Source organism: Hibiscus syriacus, unplaced genomic scaffold (assembly GCF_006381635.1).
Source record: "Hibiscus syriacus cultivar Baekdansim isolate YM2019G1 unplaced genomic scaffold, ASM638163v2 tig00002840_pilon, whole genome shotgun sequence".
Taxonomy (NCBI): Eukaryota; Viridiplantae; Streptophyta; class Magnoliopsida; order Malvales; family Malvaceae; genus Hibiscus; species Hibiscus syriacus.
Window position 1 is genome coordinate 5196903 of NW_024061947.1, and position 18843 is coordinate 5215745.

The following is an 18843-nucleotide window of genomic DNA, read 5'->3' on the forward strand; positions in this document are numbered from 1 at the left end:
AAATATGAAATTTGGGGTTTGGATTAGATATATTTTGTATTCTTAATATGTTAATTCTACGATATATAGTGTGTTAGATCTTAATTCAATGTTGTAAAATTTAATAGTTTGGTTTTTATTCTTTTGAGAATTATTATTAATGTTTTTCGACAATACTAAGTCGTCTCTCCATTACAGACAATGAGGATTGAAGTTTGGGATTATAATGTTGTAGCTCGAGGGAGCTGTGCAGCAAAAATTGTTTGGAAATATCTGGTGATTTGTACCAATAAACGGTTTGAATGAACGAGTAGAAGCAGTTCATTTGGATTGATGCAATGTTAAAGGCATTAGCTCCCGGGTTATTGTTTTCTACACTTCTGATATCGTTGTCCGCCGCCGATGACGGCTTTCCGAGGTGTAATTGCGACGATGAGGGGAGTTTTTGGAGCATCGAGAGCATCTTAGAGACTCAAAGAGTGAGTGATTTCTTGATTGCCGTGGCGTATTTCTCGATCCCGATAGAACTGCTTTACTTTTTTAGTTGTTCGAATGTGCCGTTCAAATGGGTCCTCTTTCAGTTCATTGCTTTCATCGTGCTCTGTGGATTGACTCATTTGCTCAATGTTAGGAAGTGTAAATGACAGAGAATATACACAGTAAAGAATTGCATTGCCTTCATATTAACTGGTACACTGCTTTTATAACCATGGTTTAGCTAACCACTAACCACCTAACAAACTAATTGACTTAGCTAACCAACCTAACAGACTAACCACTTTTACATGCACGTGTTGTATTAACAGCAGTCTAACAAATAGTCATCTAACATTCCTCCTACTCTTCATTTTCTCCTTATTGACAACAATCTAACATTCCCTCTACTTTTCCTTCTTGATGAAAAGATGAACACTTGAATCGGAAGTGTTGATGCTTCCTTCCGTTCGACTTGAATCGGAAGTGTCCATGCTTCCTCCCGTTCGACTTGAATCGGAAGTGTTGATGTTTCCTCCCGTTCGACTTGAATCGGAAGTGTCCATGCTTCCTCCCGTTCGACTTGAATCGGAAGTGCCGATGCTTCCTTCCGTTCACTTGAATCGGAAGTGCCGATGCTTTCTTCCGTTCGAATTGAATCGGAAGTGCTGATGCTTACTTCCGTTCGATTTGAATCGGAAGTGCCGATGCTTCCCTCCGTTCGACTTGAATCGGAAGTGCCGATGCTTCCCTTCGTTCGACTTGAATTGATGCAAACTTTTGATGTGAATCAACATTCAACAAAAAAATTCTAAAAAATGAAAAACCTATTTTATAACAACAATGTGAAACAAACCAAACACCAGCAACATAATTGAAACATTTGGTCCGCATCACCGCAAAGTTGAACACAACTTCAACAATTATCCTTTCTGCATATGTTGTAAATCCTTCATTCAACTAGAAGTGTTCGTTGTTCCGATTAGTGATCAAGCTCCCGGTCCAACTATGAGTGAGCTCATGAGCCACCACCTGCGCCCCACTGGCGTCTCCTTTAATCACAGTTGGGGTTAAAAACACCATCATCGGATTCTCCATTCCTCCATAAGGGAAACTCGGCGGCAGAATAAGCAAATCGAATCTCTCCCAAGGATATTTTCCAAATAACTTCTCCCCTTACATGATCATCTCCTCCGTCCCAGAAAACTCTTTCGCCGCAACATCCAAAAGGCTATCCACCACCTCAGCATAAATCGTAGTCCACGGCCCAACTTCTCTTGATCCTAGCTCCCCAATCGCAAAAGCGAACAAATAAGGCGGGATCAGATGGTTCATGTGAAACTGCTCGACTACCCTCGTTTCGGAACTCCATAACGAATTAAATCCATACGGTAAAATATGCTAATGTCCTTCGTCAGAAACCGGTGGCCGCCTTTCCACATGGCTGGCAAACATAACGGCGGATAACTCCTGAGGAATGTTGAGCAGAGCGGTGTAACGGATTCGGGCGGCGGGGGTGTCTTGGTATGGGAAAATGGAGCGGGCATGGATGGACTGGCATTGAGTGTAAACGAAAGGGGGCGGTAGATGAAGGGGAAGTTGTAGTATCCATGGCAACTGAGTCACTAGTTTGCTGACTAGACCCATTGTGCAACATGAGTGAAGAACTAGAGAGAGAAAATTTAGAAGCGTGAAACCAAAAATTCCCAGGACTTTGGCGAATGATACCATGTTAGAAAGTGTAAATGACAGAGAATATACACAGTAAAGAATTGCAATGCCTTCATATTAGCTGGTACACTGCTTTTATAACAATGGTTTAGCTAACCACTAACCACCTAACAACCTTTACCAACCTAACTGACTAACCACCTATACATGCACGTGTTGTATTAACAGCAGTCTAACAGATAGTCATCTAACACTCAATGGCTGGACCTATGGTCCGCATCCGTTTCAGCTCATGTTGGCTCTAACCGTGTTCAAGATTCTCAACGCGTTGGTCTCGTGTGCAACCGCTATTACGTTCATTCCGTTGCTTCTCAAGGTCAAGGTGAGGGAGCTTATGCTGAAGAAAAATGCTTGGAATCTCGGGCAAGAAGTCGGTCTTATAATGAAACAGAAGGAGATCGGTGCCCACGTCCGCATGCTTACTCAAGAAATCCGTAAATTGTTGGACAGGCATGCCATTTTGTACACGGAAATGGTGGAGTTGTCCAAGACATTAGGTTTGCAAAATTATGCTGTATGGATGCCTAATGAGATCAAGACCGTGATGAATTTGACTCATGAACTCAAAGGGAGGAACTATTCGTATAATTTCACCATTCCGATTTCTGATCCGGATGTTGTGAGGATTAAAGGAAGTGATGGAGTGAACATTCTTGATTCCGACTTGGCTCTTGCCACTGCAAGCAATGGAGAGTATGGTGAGCCAGGACCTGTGGCTGCTATTCGGATGCCAATGCTTCGAGTATCCAATTTTAAAGGGGGAACTCCCCAACTAGTTCAGACATGCTATGCGATATTGGTTTGTGTCTTTCCGAGTGAAAAAAATAGATCATGGAGCAACCAGGAACTAGAGATAGTTAAGGTCGTTATAGATCAAGTGGCCGTTGCGCTCTCTCATGCTGCTGTTCTTGAAGAGTCTCAACACATGAGGGACCAATTGGTTGAGCAAAATCGAGCATTACAACAGGCACAGTAGAATGCTACGAGGGTAAGCCAAGTTAGGAATGCATTTCAGAAGGTAATGAGTGATGGAACGAGGAGGCCAATGCACTCGATTTTAGGCTTGCTTTCGATGATGCAGGATGGAAATCTGAATAATGATCAACGAATTATCGTTGATTCAATGATGAAGACCAGTAGTGTGCTATCGACCTTGATAAACGATGTGATGGATATTTCAACAATGGATAGTGGAAGATCCCCATTGGTGAAGAGATCTCTTCGGTTACATTCCATGATAAAAGAATCCGCTTTTCTTGCGAAGTGCTTGTCTGTTTATAGGGGTTTCAGTTTTTCAATTGAGATTGACAAATCGTTGCCCGATCTTGTTTATGGTGATGATAGGAGAGTTTTTCAGGTGATACTGCATATGGTTGGGAGTCTATTAGATGGCAATGGTGAAGGTGGAACTGTAGTGCTTCAGGTGTTCTCCGAGAATGGTAGTCAGGAACGGAATGATCAGAGACGGGCTGCATGAAGGAGCAGCTCTTTGGATGGAGATGTACATATCAGGTTCGAGATTAGGATTGACAATTGCAACTCTCAGTCGGAGGGCAGCTCGATTTCGGAAGTACAGTTCAGTGGGAGAAAGTATAACAGCCATAGAGCCGAGGAACGGTTGAGCTTAGCATTTGCCAAAAGCTAGTATAGGTAAGAATGCTAAATTGTTTTCCAATTATGCATCCGTCTATCATTAGATTATTGTATGTTTGTTATGTTATACTTGTTCTTCTATGCAATGCTAAGGCTTTTGATGCCTAACCGAAGTTGAACGTCTCTATAAGAAGTTGCTAGGCTAGAGGTGTTAATTGTTTCTACATCCGATTAGTGCAAACGAAAAATTTACTCGGTGATAAACGAAAAATTGTTTATATTAATTGTTGATTAATTTATTTTCGTGATTTCGAACAAACGTGTAGCTCATGCATGGGAACATATGGGTGGTACAAAATCCTCGAGGTTCTGCTCAAAACATGGCGCTTGTTATTCGGTTTCAAGTCCGACCATCCATCAGTATAACAATAAACGAGTCTGGAGAATCTTCAGACCAACCGTGTTCTAACTCTCTTTTCAAGGGCTTGCAAGTCTTACTTGCTGATGACGACGATTTGAACCGCGCTGTGACTCGAAAACTTCTCTAGAAGTTGGGATGCAGTGTTTCAGCCGTGTCATCCGGATTTGATTGCCTCAGTTCTATTGAGTCAGCCTCATCTCCATTCCAGATCGTCTTTTTGGAGGTTCAGATGCCCGATTTAGATGGATACGAAGTTACAATGGGAATCCGGAAATTCCGAAGTCGTAATTGGCTTTTGATTGTTCCCATGACTGCCAGCGCCGAAGAAGATACATGGGAAAAATGCTCACAGATCGGAATCAACGGAGTCATTCGAAAACCAGTTATGTTACAAGAAATTGCCATCGAACTCCGCAACATCCTGATGCAGGCCAACCATGTTTAAGTCACGGAACAGCTACAACCTTGACATGCTTACTTGATCGACATGTTACGAGACACATCATTCATGATCAAAATGGTATACAAAGCTCCCTTTTTACCTCTTCTTTCCGGCTTAATGTGCTCGATTTCATGATCGAATTAATAGATTTTGTTAGAATTCTCTACAACATAACACTCCTAATAAAAATAGATTACATGCACAGTGCAAAAAACCATATTAAAGATTAAAGTTATTGCAGATCTTAAAACAGTTTTCATATCTTACCGGCATTTGGCTTTCATGTATTGTATCAATGTCTGAATATATATATATATAAAGGTTAGGATCTACTTATACATTATAACTATTTTTTAGTTTTACACATATTTCAGACATTTTATGATTATTTGAATTGGAATCTGTAACATCCTCAATACCGGGTTAGTGACTAAATTGGAAAGTTTCAAATTTTGGTAATTAAAATAGAATGATTGAATAGTATAAAGATTTATTTGTAAATGATTGTTTAGGATTGAATTAAAAAGAAGAAGGAATGAAAGGGCAAAAGAGTCATTTGCAAGGAAATTAATTAAAGAAAGGATATATATTAGTACACGTGGGTTGAAAAGGAGAGAACACCAAAGGCTTCCAGAGTTCTCTTCTTCTTCTTTCTTCCTTGTATGTGTAAAGCAAAACAAAGGTGAGTTTTCTGATTATTGAGTTTCTTGTTAAATTTAAGATTGGGTGTTGATTATTAGATGATAACTAAGCTTAAGGAAAGCTTAGGTTATCTTAAAATCAAAGGATGATGGAGTTAGAAGAGATTAAAGATTAGAGATTCTTGAATGAAATTTTGGAATAGAGTTCATATATAGATTTGAAAGTTAAATTTGACTTGTCATCAATCTAGTTAAGACATATTAAGGGTTAGAAGTTGAATTAAATCATGTTGCAAAGTTGGTATAATTCTTGGAATTCACAAGGAGGATAGGATTCTGAGGTTTAAGATGAAATAAATGAGTATAGATTGGTTTAAGTATGTGTATTGGAGTTAAGAATATAAAGGGGATGAAACATGAAAGTTTTAAGCTGAAATGGATGAGTTTTCGGGTTCAATATATGAATTTTGGGCAGAGTGCTTCGGTGCACATTCAAAGTGTACCGATGCATTAAGAGAAAATCCCAGAATTTGTTGAAGGTGCATCGATGCACATGGAGTGTATCGATGCACTCATTTAAAGTAATGAACATCGAATGCCATTAATGCATCGATGCATAAGGAGTGCATCGATGCACATGCTTAAAATGCAAACATCGAATAGGATTTATGCACCAATGCATGGGTAGTGCATCGATGCACTCGTCAAGGGATGCATCGATACATGGTGTAGTGCATCGATGCATACCTTTAATAAGAGATGGAAATAGCTTTCTTTTAACCAAAGAATTAATAGTTTGAAATATCATTATATGTTCATATGACATTGAATGAACGAATATCATTGCCAGAAAATATAATCCAGGTATGTGAAATACTGGAAAAGATTATGTGTTTACATGAAAAGTGATGAAAGAGATATGAAATGAGAAACGTATTCATATTAAAGCCCATGTTTTATGATACGAGAGCTATAAGTATAGTTGGCATGCCAAGAGTCGAGGGTATATTAGTCCTTCGGGAGATAGTGGTCCTTCGGGATATAGTGGTCCTTCGGGACGTATCCAGTGGTCCTTCGGGATGTATCTAGTGGTCCTTCGGGATGTATCCAGTGGTCCTTCGGGACGTATCCAGTGGCCCTTCGGGACATAGTGGTCCTTCGGGACAAATACTGAACATATGTTCGGTGCCCCATGAGGGAATTTATTGAGCTGTGGTGACAGCATTAGTGCACAACCTCAATGTACTCAAATACCTCTGTTCTCAATAATGTACATGGGCAATTGAAAGATAAATTAAGGTGAAAGTGATACAAGAAAATAAGTTTCATATGTACATGACATGATTATATCGGTTATAATGAAATATATACATGCATATTGAAATGTTATGATCAAATGGTAAGAATGCATATTCATGAATCTATAGCTACATGTTTATTTATTGCCTCACTAAGTCTATGACTTAGCGTGCAAGTGATTTACACGTAGGTACCAGGAAATAAGAAGAGCAGTACTAGAAGTGGCAAGAATAGCATCAATACTAAAAGATCAGATCAGAAGTAATTGGCAAAGTAGGTATTTTTTGTTGTGTATAGAGCGTTGGCATTTAATAAGTTGTTAATTACGAATGCTCTGGTCGATTTTGTATTTCGTAATCTCTTTTATGTAAATTAACGTATTTTGGTTTAATAAAAGTTTAAAATTTCCCTGTTTTTCTTTAAGTGGCAAAGGTAGAAAAGTCAATGTGACACCTCGGACTCATATTCAGGTCGGATACGGGTTAGGGTGTTACATTTAATGGTATCAGAGCTACGGTTTAGTCGATTCTCGGCATAAACTGAAGTCTAGAGTGTCTTATGATGTATATATGCCAACAAATTAGTGAAAACTTCTTATATGATAGAATAGTAAGTATGTTGTTTTGCTAATAGAATGATATTATTGTGTCTTAATAGATGTCCAGATATGGTAGTTCTAAAAATGAAGTGGGAGATGATAGACCTGCTGAAAGTAGCAATTCACCTGCCTTGGCCAGGTAGAGTGAAGAACAGACACCCTCTGGAGTGCCTTTGAATGAACAAGATGTATTTTTTAGAACGTTAGACGCAATATTGACGCATTTCCAACCTCCTACTACTTCAACTCCGAAAATGAATGTTGCGAAAGAGTTGAAGGGTTTAGGATCTCCAGAGTTTAGAGGGGAAGCTGAGGAAGGTCCTGTTACTGCGGACCTTTGGCTTAATGACGTGAAAGTCATGCTTGAGGGACTTCATTGTTCAGATGCTGAGAATCTAGATGGAGTAATTTCCTTGTTAATAGGGCAAGCAAGGATTTGGTGGACCTATGTTACCTTGAGGATGTCTAGTAATCAAGTAAATTGGTCATTGTTTTTAGAAGAATTCAAGCATAAGTACATCGGAGATTAATTTTTTCGACAGATGAAACAGGAGTTCATGAATTTGAAGCAATGGAATCACACTGTATATGAGTATGAGTGTGAATTCAATAAGTTGAGTCGCTTTGCTGCCGAGCTTGTTCCTACAGAGAAGGATGCTTATGAATGGTTCGTAGAGGGGTTACGTCCTCGGTTGAAAGAAATGTTGATTGTATTGAATCTATCCTCGTTTCAAGAGGTAGTCAATTGTGCCAAAGCTTTGGAAAGAGCTTAGAATGAGAGATTTGAAAATTCAAGAGCTTAGACAGTCAAAAGAACGGGTGCTTCTTCAAGTTCTGTACCATCAAAAAGGGGCAAAGATGCTAGTTCTCGACCCCAAGGGAGATCAGAGTCAGTGGCATCCTCCGCTAGAGGATCGAATCCGATGAGAGGTAGACAAACTCAGTCAGTGGGATATGGAGCTGGGAGAGCTAATCAGAGTCAAGTCAGACAATGCCCACATTGTGGAAAGAATCATTCAGGGATATGCAAGAGAATTTCTAGAGCTTGTCTAAATGTGGGGAGACCGAACATTTTGTTCGGGATTGTCCCAGGGTAACCGATGATTCTGCACCACTAGAGAGGTCTATTTTGGCAGGCCAAAGGGGAAGGTAGAGGCAGCGGAAAAAATCAGTCAGATTCCTCTGCTCAACAAGAGATACACTCCACAGATCGAGTGTATAATCTCAAGACCAATGAGGATCGGGATGACCCAGAGATTGTAATAGGTACCTTTCTATTGTTTGATAAACATGTTATGATATTGATTGATACGGGGTCTACATATTCATACATTACTAGTAAGTTAGTGAAAGAATTGAACATTCCGTTAAAAACTACTAACAATGAGGTGATAGTGACGAACCCATTAGGGCATAGTGCTCGGATAAATATGGTGAGTCGAGGATGTCCCATACGGATTCAGGGAATTGAATTCCCTGCTAATCTGATGGAATTACCTTTCGACGAATTTGAAGTGATACTGGGAATGGATTGGTTATATCGTTATTACGCTAATATCGATTGTTGATTGAAAAGAGTAACGCCGAGAAGTCCAGAAGGGGTAGATGTGGTGGTATTTAGTGAAGGATGTAATCCATTGGCAAATGTAATTTCAGTAATGTCGGCGAAAAAGTTAATGTTACAGGGATGTCAAGGGTTCATTACTAATGTATTGGATATTAGAACCAATGAGAAAGGGGTTCACGAAATTCCTATAGTCAGAGAGTTTTCGGACGTTTTTCCTGCAGAGTTATCGGGTTTGCCTCCAGATAGAGAAGTAGAATTCCATATTAAAATAATGTCTGGAACTTCACCTATTGCAATAGAACCATACAGAATGGCTCCAAAAGAGTTGCAAGAATTAAAGATTCAATTACAAGATTTGCTGGATAAAGGTTTTATCAGACCGAGTGTCTCACCATGGGGAGCTCCAGTTCTATTTGTTAAAAAGAAAGATGGATCAATACATCTTTGCATCAACTACATACAGCTCAATAAAGTAACCATCAAGAACAAGTATCCCCTCCCTCGAATCGATGATTTATTTAATCAATTAAAGGAAGCTTCAGTGTTCTCAAAAATTGATCTATGTTCGGGTAATCATCAATTAAAGATTCAAGAGAAAGTCATTTCAAAAACAACGTTTAGAACAAGATATGGTCACTATGAGTTTATCGTGATACCGTTTGGAGTTACGAATGCACCAGCTACTTTCATGGATCTAATGAATAGAATATTTCAACCTTATTTGGATCTGTTTGCGGTGGTGTTTATTGATGATATTTTAATATATTCAAAGTCAGAAGAGGAGTATAGTTCGCATTTGAAAATTGTCTTGCAAATTTTACGAGATAAGAAGCTTTATGAAAAATTTTCTAAATGTGAATTCTGGTTGAGTGAAGTAACGTTCCTTGGACATGTAATTTCTGCAGAAGGAGTTCGAGTAGATCCCTAAACGATTAAAGCTATCCTGGAGTGGAAGGTTCCAAAGAATATATCGGAAGTTAGAAGTTTTCTGGGGTTAGCTGGTTATTATCGAAGGTTCGTCAAAAACTTTTCGATCATACCATTGCCCCTAACTAAACTGTTGAGAAAGGAAGTAAAATTTGCTTGGACTCAAGAATGCCAGGAGAGCTTTGAAAAGTTAAAGAAGATTTTGACAGAAGCTCCAGTGTTGGTTCAACCCGAGTCTGACAAGAACTTTGTAGTGTATAGTGATGCGTCTCATAATGGCTTGGGATGCATGTTGATGCAAGAAGGCAAGGTGGTGGCCTACGCTTCGAGACAATTAAAGTCGCATGAGAAGAATTATCCTACACACGATCTGGAGATGGTTGCAGTAGTGTTCGCTCTTAAGATCTGGCGTCACTACTTGTATGGGGAAGAGTGCTACTTGTATACGGATCGCAAGAGTTTAAAGTATTTGATGACTCAGAAAGAGTTGAATTTAAGACAGAGAAGATGGGTGGAATTTCTTAAGGATTATGATGTTGTGATTGATTTCCATCCCGGAAAGGCAAATGTGGTAGCTGATGCTTTGAGTCGAAAGACGTTTGTAACTTTACGAGCTCTTGATGCTGGATTATCATTAAGTGGAGATGGTGCAATATGTGCATATCAAACCATCATGGCTAGATCGAATTAAAGAATTGCAAGCTAAAGATGAAAAGTGTTCAAAGAAGATACAACAGATAAAGAATGGAGAGTGTACGGATTTTGAGATCAAGTCTGATGAGAACTTGTATTATCGAGAGAGATTAGTAATTCTGGATGATGATGAATTAAAGAATGATTTGGTAATGGAAGCTCATTGTAGTCCATTGACAATGTATTTGGGAGGGAACAAAATGTATATGGATCTCAAGAGTCGATATTGGTAGCCGGGAATGAAGAAAGACATTACGGAGTTTGTATCAAAGTGTTTGACTTGTCAACAGGTCAAAGCTGAGCATCAGGTTCCGTCAGGACTATTACAACCAATTTCGATTCCTTAGAGGAAATGAGAGAACGTAACAATGGATTTTGTGTCGGGGTTACCTTTAACTCCGAACAAAAGGGATTCAATTTGGGTAATTATAGATTGATTGACTAAGTCAGCCTATTTTATTCCGGTGCAAACTGATTTCTCCATGGATAAGTATGCTGAGATGTATATCAGAGAGATTATACGTTTGCATGGTGTACCTATTTCCATAGTTTTTGATCGGGATCCTAGATTCACATTGCGATTTTGGAAGTCATTACATGGAGCATTGAGAACTCGGTTGAACTTTAGTACAGCATTTCATCCTTAGACCCATGGACAATCCGAGCGAACTATCCAAATTCTGGAGGATATGCTTAGAGCTTGCGTAATCGAATCAAAGGACCGTGGGAAAAGTATTTACCACTTGCTGAATTTACATACAACAATAGTTATCAGTCAAGTATCAAAATGGCTCCCTATGAAGCTCTTTACGGGAGAAGACGTCGTACGCCCTTGAACTTGTATGAACTTAAGGATTGAGAAGTTATAGGTCCTGAATTGATTCAGGATACGGAAGAAAAAATTCAAGTAATTCAGAAAAATCTGAAAGCTGCAGCTGATAGACATAAATCGTATGCTAATTTAAAAAGGAAAGAGATTGAATTTCAAGTCGGAGATAAAGTGTTCTTGAAAGTATCTCCATGGAAGAAAGTATTGAGGTTTGGACGTAAAGGAAAGTTGAGTCCTCGATTTATTGGACCTTATGAGATTACTAAGAGGGTAGGACCAGTAGCATATCAACTAGCCCTGCCATCTGAAATGGAAAGGATACACAATGTCTTTCATGTCTCAATGCTTAGGAAATACCGATCTGATCCATCCCATATTGTGACTACCGAAGAGATCGAGGTTCGACCAGATTTGACTTATGAGGAAGAACCTATTCAAATATTAGCTCACGAAGTCAAACAACTAAGGAACAAGACTATTCCATTGGTTAAAGTCTTGTGGAGAAATCACAAAGTAGAGGAAGCAACATGGGAACGGGAAGAGGACATGAGGATGAAGTACCCCTACCTCTTTGTATAATTAAAATTCGAGGATGAAATTTTTAGGGGGGAGAGTTGTAACATCCTCAATACCGGGTTAGTGACTAAATTGGAAAGTTTCAGATTTTGGTAATTAAAATAGAATGATTGAATAGTATAAAGATTTATTTGTAAATGATTGTTTAGGATTGAATTAAAAAGAATAAGGAATGGAAGGGCAAAAGAGTCATTTGCAAGGAAATTAGTTAAAGAAAGGATACATATGAGTACACGTGGGTTGAAAATGAGAGAACACCAAAGGCTTCCAGAGTTCTCTTCTTCTTCTTTCTTCCTTGTACATGTAAAGCAAAACAAAGGTGAGTTTTCTGATTATTGAGTTTCTTGTTAAATTTAAGATTGGGTGTTGATTATTAGATGATAACTAAGCTTAAGGAAAGCTTAGGTTATCTTAAAATCAAAGGATGATGGAGTTAGAAGAGATTAAAGATTAGAGGTTCTTGAATGAAATTTTGGAATAGAGTTTATATATAGAATTGGAAGTTAAATGTGACTTGTCATTAATCTAGTTAAGATATATTAAGGGTTAGAAGTTGAATTAAATCATGTTGCAAAGTTGGTATAATTCTTGGAATTCACAAGAAGGATAGGATTCTGAGGTTTAAGATGAAATAAATGAGTATAGATTGGTTTAAGTATGTGTACTGGAGTTAAGAATATAAAAGGGGATGAAACATGAAAGATTTAAGCTGAAATGGATGAGTTTTCAGGTTCAAGATATGAATTTTGGGCAGAGTGCATCGGTGCATATTCAAAGTGTACCGATGCATCAAGAGAAAATCCCAGAATTTGTTGAAGGTGCATCGATGCACATGGAGTGTATCGATGCACTCATTTAAAGTAATGAACATCGAATGCCATTAATGCATCGATGCATAAGGAGTGCATCGATGCATAAGGAGTGCATCGATGCACCTACTTAAAATGCAAACATCGAATATGATTTATGCACCGATACATGGTGTAGTGCATCGATGCATACCTTCAATAAGAGATTGAAATAGCTTTCTTTTAGCCTAATAATTAATAGTTTGAAATATATCAATTCGTATGCTGATAAGTATCAATGTATTACTATGTAGATTTAGAGCGTAATCTTGTTCCAGAACAATCGAAGGATTAGAATCGAATCAAGCAAGGCTAAGGTGAGTGCATTTTATAGTTAAAGTGTATAGAGACAAGACTTGTGATAAGTCTATCTCTGATAGTTGAATTAATGATTCCATACCCATGTATATGCATATATATACTAGTGTAATAGTGATTGCATGCATAATTCATTATATGTTCATATGACATTGAATGAATGAATATCATTGCCAGAAAATATAATCCAAGTATGTGAAATACTGGAAAAGATTATGTGTTTACATGAAAAGTGATGAAAGAGATATGAAATGAGAAACGTATTCATATTAAAGCCCATGTTATATGATACGAGAGCTATAGGTATAGTTGGAATGCCAAGAGTTGAGGGTATATTAGTCCTTCGGGACATAGTGGTCCTTCGGGACATAGTGGTCCTTCGGGAAGTATCCAGTGGTCCTTCGGGACGTATCCAGAGGTCCTTCAGGACGTATCCAGTGGTCCTTTGGGATATAGTGGTCCTTCGGGACAAATACTGAACATATGTTCGGTGCCCCATGAGGGAATTTATTGAGCTGTGGTGACAGCATTAGTGCACAACCTCAATGTACTCAAATACCTCTGTTCTCAATAATGTACATGGACAATTGAAAGATAAATTAAGGTGAAAGTGATACAAGAAAATAAGTTTCATATGTACATGACATGATTATATCGGTTATAGTGAAATATATACATGCATATTGAAATATTATGATCAAATGGTAAGAATGCATATTCATGAATCTATAGCTACATGTTTATTTATTGCCTCACTAAGTCTATGACTTAGCGTATAAGAGATTTACACGTAAGTACCAGGAAATAAGAAGAGCAGTACTAGAAGTGGCAAGAATAGCATCAATATTAAAAGATCAGATCAGAAGTAATTGGTAAAGTATGTATTTTGGGTTGTGTATAGAGCGTTGACATGTAATAAGTTGTTAATTACGAATGATCTGGTCGATTTTGTATTTCGTAATATCTTTTATGTAAATTAACGTATTTTGGTTTAATAAAAGTTTAAAATTTCTCTGTTTTTATTTAAGTGTAAAGGTAGAAAAGTCAATGTGATACCTCGATCTCATATTCGGGTCGGATACGGGTTAGGGGTGTTACAAAATCGGATCAGATATAAATATATATTTGATACGTAAGTGTATATTTCCATTCGTGGGTGCTTTGAGAAAGTGGGAGAGAAATGAGGCCATTTATGGCTATAGCTTTTGGTGTTGTTTTCGTTTGCAAATTCATCCATGATCCCTCACACTTACGCTACGTATGACATGGGCTCCCTTTTTTGTTTCGAATCGGGAATCGAATTTAATACTGATACCGATTGATGTACGATTTGATTGATAACATCGAATCGTAAATCAATCGTATTATAATGATATATTTATAAAATTTGTGTTCGAACAATAATATCATTATTTTATTTTGAAACAAGTTGACCCTGGGAATCATTTTGACCACTTTTACCGACGAAGACAAGTAGGTACAAGACATATGTCGGGTTGCTTCATTTCAAACATCAACTTGATTTTTACCTATGCCCATCTATTTTATCAAATTTTGTATCTCAATAAAATAAAAAATAACTTCTATTTAAATATAAAAAAATTTATCATTTCGGGATTTGTTCAATTTTAACATTTCATAAATATAAAATAAAATTTTATTCGGAAACACAATATTTTATATTATAAGTGAACTTATAAAATTTTCTAGCGAAGATCACTCACATCAATCTCTTCGGTCTATATATGTAGGAACGAACACATAATTTTATGTTAGAGGAGATAAATTTAAACTTGGGGGCAAACTAAAAAATACATAGAATTTTTTTAAAATATATGATAATTTTAAATTTTCAGATGATGTAACTATCTCATCCGTCCTTCTAGGGTCGGCTCTAAGAGTAGCATCTTGAGCGACCGCTCAGGGGCCCCTAATTTTTGTGTGTTTGTAATTAAGGTCCTAATTTTTTATATTTATAATTAGAACCCTAATTTTTATAATTTCATAAAATTTTTATAATCTCCTAAATTTTCGTATTTTTTTTGTTCTTTTTCATGGAATAGAAGCAGTTAATCTAGGAGAAATGGTATTCATCTTAATGATGGGGCAAAGCTGTACTATAAATTAAATAATCAACTTTCAGATTTTGGTGGCACCATTTTCTGGCGTTTTTCTAAAAAAACACCGGTGACTGGTATATTTATCGATCTAACACCGGTCAGATTATATTTCCCGATCTAACACCCGTAGCAGTAAAGCGCGCTCCCTGCCCCGCGCTATATGCTGATTTGGCGCCACGTGGGGTATAGCGCGCCCCCTGTACCGCGCTACACGCTGACATGGCTTACACGTGGGTATAGCGCGGCCCCTGATCCACACTATAGCTATTTATCTGACACGTGGGGTATAGCGCGGTACAGGGGGCGCGCTATACTTTTAATTACCCCATCCTCCCTATAAATACCACCATCCTCTATTACTTTCATCACACCATATTATCTCAAATTCTCTCAAATACTCTCTCTATTTAAGGTATATTTTATAATATTTATAATATTATGTATTTAATTTATTTAAGCATTTTTCTTTATTTAATATTTTACTAATATAATTTTTTTGCAGATATATAATGGAAGGCGGTCTACTTCGCTTGGATGTAAATCATATATCTCGACACTTTGCTGATACGGTAACATTTTAACGTTTTAATTTAATTTAAATTATTTTTAATAATTTGTTGATTTATTTAATGCATGATTATTATATTAAGAATTAATTTGTGTAATTATTTAATTTTAGGAGAAGGACCGTGTATTAGATCCTTTTATTAGGAATCTTAAGTTAGTGATACCTAGCCGTGTCTTGCCGTATTTAGTAGAGGTTGGATTTGGTTACATAAGTAGATATCAGGGTCACTGTAAGATAGAACCAGACCTTATTTCTGCCTTAGTAAAGCGGTAGAGGCCGGAGACCCACACATTCCATCTTCCGTGCGGAGAGTGCACGATTACACTTGAGGATGTTGCTATGCACCTAGGGCTTCCGGTGGATGGAGATGTGATATCAGGGATCTCGCATGGTTCCTTTGAATACTTTGTGCTTGGATAATCTAGGACGTGTACCAAAAAGTTTTATCGAAGGTAGGATACCATTAAATTGGTTAGATGCCAATTTTCGGGAGTTGAGCGCAGACGCCTCTGAGGATGAAGTTAAGAAGTATGCACAAGCATGCATACTACAGTTGATAGGAGGGTTGCTGATGCTGGACAAATCGTGCAACCTAGTTCACTGCATGTGGTTGCGACATCTTAGCGACTTTTGTCTGGCTGGATCATTCAGTTGGGGCTTGGTAGTTTTGGCCTTGCTGTACAGGGAGATGTATGGAGCCACTGACTACAGGCGTAATGCTATCGGCGTATGTCTCCTACTGCTGCAGTCTTGGATATGGTATCGATTCCCCTTTTTATGTCCCGTTGTGAAGAACCCATTCGTATTTCCACTACTTCTGAGGTAATTATAAAACTGATTTTGTATATTAATAAATTTATACATCGTATAATAATTTTTTTCCTTGAATAGGTGGTCTACTAATAGGAAAAATCATCAGGAGTTACCTGATGATTTAGAAAAAATTAGGGCGCTAATCGATCAGAAGGGTGGCACACAAGTATGAATTTTAATATTTAAAAATCGATTTTAGATTATAGTTATATAATTAGATTATTATTTTGATAAAAAATTATATAATATTTGTTTTAGTTTGAATGGGTGTCATATTGTACTGATGATGTGAGGGCGGTGATCCCACCTGAGTTGAGGGGCCTATCAGATGTTTGGATGACGATGGTCCCTCTGATTTGTTATGCGACCGTCTAGTGGCACTCTACTGATCGCGTGCTCCAGCAGTTTGGTTGTTTTCAACCAATTCCAGAAGTACCTCGTAATATGGTCAAGTTACATAGCTTAGATAGACGCGGCAAGACAGATATAGATTGGCGGTGAGGCATCATGAGTGGGTCGTGTTGTGGGAGGATCGACATCGGTGCCTTCCTCGTAGAGAGCCCATTTTTTATGACCTCTTGATGTTTGCTGATGGTTATTATGAGTGGTTCAACAGTAACAGCAAACTGTTTCTACTTCTCGAGGATGCACGAGGGCAGACCTTTCCACGACGTTGACAGAGACGTTCACCGACACAGCACCATCGTCCCCCGACTCGTGGACGGAGAGCAGATGCTTCCGGTTCATCCTCAGCTGCACCAGCAGGACCTTCACAACAGCCACCATAGCCATTTATGATGCTGCAGCCATATATGATGCCACCGCCTTTCCATTACCAGATGCCGCCGCCTTCACCTGGTTTTATGACCCCACCGCAACCACCATCACAGATGACCCCTCCTGAAGGCTATTATGGGTCTATGTTTGCAGATCCAACTTGGGGTTCATACACTGAATATCTGGCGGGTTCAGCCTCATCACCCATGGCCGCAACACAGACACCTCCTGTACAGTTTTCACACTCAGTGATGTCTGGGTTTTATGAGTTTTCCCAGTTTTCGCAGGCCGGTGGGATAGTCAGTCATACACCTCTAGGGTCCTTATTCTATGGAGGTGCTTCATCGTCATCAGCTCCTCATCAACCTAATGTACCTGCTCAGGACGACGACGATGACGACGATGGTGATGATGATGACAGCGAGGAGTCAGAACCAGTGATACGAAGAAATCTTCCTCGAGACCGATAGCCACCGCCCTGCAGAACACATTCGCGTCGCAGACATCGATAGATTTTGTTGAAAACATTTTGATGTTTCGATATAACAAATTAAGTTAAATGAATTTTAAGATTTTATAAAAGATTTTCTAAGTATATTCGATGTAATTATTCGAATATCAAAATATTACTCCAAGTCTTTCAAAGTTCATTTTAATCCTTACTAAAGTGTAAAATTGTGTTTTATACTTAAATTACTTTTAAAACAATTTTACAAAGTATTTCGAACCGTTTCAAAGACAAGAAAAATCAGATTGCCCAGGGCGTACAAATTCCCCCCAGGGGGAACAGATTCCCCCCCAGGGGGTACCGATTCCCGCCCAAGGGGAACATATTTCCCCCCAAGGGGTATCGATTCCCCCTGTCTAACGGTCAAAAATAGATTGCACTTAGGGAACCGATTCCCCATGAGGGGGTATCGATTCCCCCCACGCTCCAAGCTATTTTATTAATTGTTTCTCATCTCTAAACGGCTCAAAAACATCCCCAACAGCTATATACGACTTCAAACACATTCCACGCTATAAATACAACCTAAGGACACTTGAAGATGCAAGAGAAAAACCATCCAAGTAATCAAACACAAGAGAAGAGTTTTTCAATCATATTTCATCTTTCTCTTGTAAATATTTTGTTCTTGTGAGCTCAATCTTATAAACACCTACCTTAGAGAGGTTTTCTTGTTTACATTTCTTATCCTTTTGTAAAGGAGAAAGGTTCTAGCTTAGCCCGTGTAAAAGCTAGGGAAAGGTTCTAGTTTAGCCCGGAAAAACTAGGGAGTTTGTAAGGTTACTCTTTATCCTCAAAAGAAAGAACAAATTAGTGAATTTGTTGGAAAATCCTTGGTGAGGAGCTAAGGTAGTGGATGTAGACTTTGGTTGAGAAAGTCGAACCACTATAAATCGCTGTGCAAATTCTCTATCTTTCAATCTCCTTACTCCCTAAACACAAAACTGTTCCGACCCCTCTTTACAAACCGTTCCAGTTGTCCAAAAATCCTAACAATTGGTATCAGAGCCTAACTCGTTAAGAAGGTCTATCCACCTTGAGACGATCCTCGAAGAAGCTCTACCAATTCCCGATACAACCAAGAAGATGGCTTCCACCTCCGGCTCGTTCCACATGGAAGA

General features: G+C 38.4%; 1 pseudogene; it reads left to right on the plus strand.

Moving 5' to 3' along the window:
* The first annotated feature begins 302 nt into the window (after nucleotides 1-302).
* On the plus strand, nucleotides 303-4747 carry LOC120155475 (annotated as a pseudogene).
* Nucleotides 4748-18843: the final 14096 nt, after the last annotated feature.